This window comes from Haliotis rubra, unplaced genomic scaffold (genome assembly GCF_003918875.1).
Source record: "Haliotis rubra isolate DU_JTF1 unplaced genomic scaffold, ASM391887v1 Scf119, whole genome shotgun sequence".
NCBI classification, from domain to species: domain Eukaryota; kingdom Metazoa; phylum Mollusca; class Gastropoda; order Lepetellida; family Haliotidae; genus Haliotis; species Haliotis rubra.
Window position 1 is genome coordinate 788,736 of NW_025765103.1, and position 4,128 is coordinate 792,863.

Genomic DNA, 4,128 nt, shown 5'->3' on the forward strand with positions numbered 1-4,128 from the left:
TATTTTTGGTGGAATGAAAACAACAATCTTATTTCCCGCTAAAAGCTGTTTACTGTACGTAATACTCCAGAAAGTGACGTGACAGTTATTTACATGGAAATCGCGACCTTGTCCTCACTTCCGCCTATGTTACCCTAACATATGACAAAGCTTGCCTCTGGCGAATTTCTAAGCCTGTGATGACGTCATCAAGCTAGTCTCGTGATGTGGCGACTTGCTTCCCTATTTGGAAGTTGTGACGTTTCGGGAAAACCCCGCGTTGATTTTTTAGTGAGGCGAGGTGCGGATTCCGAGAACGTGGACAGGGACAAGGGGGAAATACTGTTCTGGGAAATACAATGACGATTTACCCTCGGGCTTAATGGTGATGTTGACAAACGGAATTAAAGCAGGACAACGTACAACAGTCGTGACTGAGTTAGTTTCGAAATATATTAACCTAAAGAAACAATATTTCGTCCTTTGAAGAAACGATATCTCACGTGTGTTACATGAAATTTACGCCGCTCTTCAACAAAAATATAATATACGCTCCCTTTGAGACAGTCATTCTTTACATTATTTTTAACTTCATAATTCCAAAACAGATTCTACGCAACCAACAAAAACCTCTACATATTTGTTCTCCGTAAGTTGGACCAATACCGTTTTTAATGAATAAATTATTTTTTTAACTCCTCTTTTAATCAACTAACTGAAATGGGTAGTTGTGTATTTCTGTATTGCTGACGAAATACTTTCCATCTTTTTGATAATGAATCCAACTGATTATCGGAAAAGTTAACTTGTAAGGTTTTGTTAAACATGGGTATTAATCTTTATCATTACAAAGCAAATGATCCTCAGCCATCGAATCCTTTGTTGAAGGAAATGGTCCACGTAGTAACAGTTGGTAAGATTAAATGCAGTCGTTTCAGGGGTGTTTAATCGCACATTAAGATGGACGCATGAGAGCCTAGTTTTTGACAATTTGTTGATCAAAATTGAACCGTAATTGCTTGTTATACCGTAGCTCCGTCTCCCTCGACGCGCTGTAAAGGCGCCGTGCCCAGATCATGCAATTGTCTGATACCGTTGAGTGTCCAGTGTTTCTAGCGAGACGCACAGAAAAGACAATTGCCCCCACACCATGATAAGTGAGCTGACTCCGCTAAAAGAAGAATTCTTTATTATTTTAATGCCGATTACAAAAATCAATTAATTAGAAGAGCGCGACAGCTGTAATAGGGTTTAATTAAACACACTAATCAAAAATGCATGAAATAGTCTTTGTTCAGTATTATCTAAAAATAAAGAAGTCGCGAAAAAATTCTACCGCCGAAATATGAACCATTTTCTGCCAGATGGGTCCCTTTTGCATGTGCATTGTGGGGTTGGCGCCATTTTGAATGTCGGTTTTAGTGGGAAAATAGTTTTTAATTAGTAACCGAGAGCTCATTGATTTTTAGGACTCTTACCCGTTATTTGTACTGTCCTGGTTCCTTGTTCTGCAGGGCTGGACTTTTTGTAGCGAGTTTCTGAGACGTCCCATGGGATGCGGGTTGCGAAATCAGACCAAACAAGTATCTGATTATGTGTGCCTTTTCACGTGCAAAAATGAAAGCAACAACATTTCGTTTAACTTCCTAAAACGGTCGATTTGACGTGATTGGCTTAAGATATTACATTTTACCGAGGGATGCAATTAACAATAGCCAAGTCAATGATCCCGTCCTTGCTTTCATGACGTTAAAACGTAACCTAAAGATTTTCAAGGCTTTCACTGTGTCCATGTGTGACATTCTCTCTTCTCTCTCTCTTGTGGCACACACTCTCTCTCTCCCTTTCTTTCTCACCTCTATCTCTCATTTATTTTCTCCTTGTCCTTCTCCTTTACTATCTCCCTCATTTACTTTCTCACCTCTGCCTCTCTCATTTACTTTCTCCATTTCCTCTCCTTTACTTTCTTACCTCTATCTCTCTTCTTTACTTTCTCCCCCAACCCACCTCATCTCTCACCTTCACTTTCTCCCTTTTCTCTCTTTACCCCCCCTCCCCCGTCTCTCACCTTCACTTTCCTCTTTTACTCCCCTCCGTCTCTCTCCTTCACTTTCTCCCTTTCCTCTCTTTTTACTCCCCCCGTCTCTCTCCTTCACTTTCTCCCTTTCCTCTCTTTAACTTTCTCCCCCGTCTCTCTCCTTCACTTTCTCCCTTTCCTCTCTTTTACTTTCTGCCCGTCTCTCTCCTTCACTTTCTCCCTTTCCTCTTTAACTTCTCCCCCGTCTCTCACCTTCACTTTCCCCCTTTTCTCTCTTTTACTTTCCCCCGTCTCTCTCCTTCACTTTCTCCCTTGCCTCTCTTTTACTTTCCCCCGTCTCTCTCCTTCACTTTTCCTCTTTTCTCTTTTTTACTTTCTTTCTTTTACTTTCTACCCCCGTCTTTCTCCTTCACTTTCTCCCTTTCCTCTCTTTAACTTTCTCTCCGTCTCTCTCCTTTACTTTCTCCCTTTCCTCTCTTTTACTTTCCCCGTCTCTCCCTTTTTTCCCCTTTCTCTCTTTCTTTCTTTTACTTTCTACCCCCCGTCTTTCTCCTTCACTTTCTCCCTTTCCTCTCTTTTTCTCCGTCTCTCTCCTTCCTTTCTCCCTTTCCTCTTTTAACTTTCTCTCTTCTCTCTCCTTCACTTTCTCCCTTTCTTCTCTTTACCCCCGTCTCTCTCCTTCACTTTCTCCCTTTCCTCTCTTTTACTTTCTCTCCGTCTCCTCTTCGTTTCTCTTCTTCCTCTCCTTCCTTTCTCCCTTTCCTCTCATTTAATTTCCTCTCCGTCTCTCCCACCTTCACTCTCTCTCTTCCTCTTTTACTTTCCCTCTCTCTCCTTCCACCTCTTCTCCTCTCCTTCCTTTCCTCTTTCTACTTTCCCACTTCCTCTTCCTTCACTCCTTCTCCCTTTCCTCTCTTTTCTCTTTCCTCTCCTCCTCCGTCTCTCCTTCCTTTCTCCCTTTCCTCTATTCAACTTTCTCTTTCCCCGTCTCTCTCCTTCACTTTCTCCCCTTTATCTCTCTTTAACCTCCTCTACTCCCTTCACCTTCCTTTCTCCCTTTCTCCTCTCTTTCTCCTTTCCTCTCTTCCTCCCTTCTCCTTCTCTCCTTTCCTTTTCTTCTCCTCCTTTCTCTCCACCTCTCACCTTTCCTTTCCTCTCTTTAACTCTCTTTCCTTTCCTCTCTCTCTTTCCTTTCTCCTTTCCTCTCTTTTCTTTCTTCCCCCCGTCTCTCCTTCTCTTTCTCCCTTCCTCTCTTTAACTTCTTCCCCGTCTCTCTCCTTCCTTTCTCCCTTTCCTCTCTCTTTTACTTTCTATCCCCGTCTCTCTCCTTCACTTTCTCCCTTTCCTCTCTTTTACTTTCTATCCCCGTCTCTCTCCTTCACTATCTCCCTTTCCTCTCTTTAACTTTCTACCCCTTCTCCCACCTTCACTTTCTCCCTTTTACTTTCTCCCCGTCTCTCACCTTCACTTTCTCCCTTTCTCTCTTTTACTTTCTACCCCCGTCTCTCTCCTTCACTTTCTCCCTTTCCTCTCTTTTTCCTTCCCCTCTCCATCTCTCACCTTCACTTTCTCCCTTTCCTCTTTTTTCTCTTTCTCCTTCCTTTTCCTCTCTCTTTCCTCCTTCTCTCTTTCTCCCTTTCCTCTCTTTAACTTTCTCCCCCATCTCTCCACCTTCACTTTCTCCCTTTTACTCTCTTTTCCTTTCTCTCCTTCTCTCTCCTTCACTTTCTCCCTTTCTCTCTTTTACTTTCTACCCCCGTCTCTCTCCTTCCCTTTCCTCTCTTTTACTTTCTCCCCGTCTCTCTCCTTCACTTTCTCCCTATCCTCTCTAACTTTCTACCCCCGTCTCTCACCTGTACTGTCATCAATCTGTGTCTCCCCTCTCTTCTTGTGTTATACTTCTTTAATTTCCCATGTCTGCTTGTTTCCCCCGTTGTCCCATGGACCGTGAAGATCCGGGTTAGAATTGATCTTCAGTAACCCATGCTTCCCTTAAGAGGCGACTAACGGGATAAGGAGGTCAGGCTCCCCTGACTTGGTTGACACATGTCATCGTATCACAATTGCGTAGAACGATGCTCATGCTGTTGATCACTGGATTGTCTGGTCCA

The 4,128-nt window shown here is 43.1% G+C and overlaps 1 long non-coding RNA gene across 1 annotated transcript; it reads right to left on the minus strand.

Moving 5' to 3' along the window:
* Window positions 1-907: 907 nt before the first annotated feature.
* Window positions 908-1,990, minus strand: LOC124260883. The gene is made up of 2 exons (XR_006894202.1): window positions 1,458-1,990; window positions 908-1,150 (listed from the first exon to the last, which is right to left on the minus strand). It is a non-coding gene; the product is annotated as an uncharacterized LOC124260883 (long non-coding RNA).
* Window positions 1,991-4,128: the final 2,138 nt, after the last annotated feature.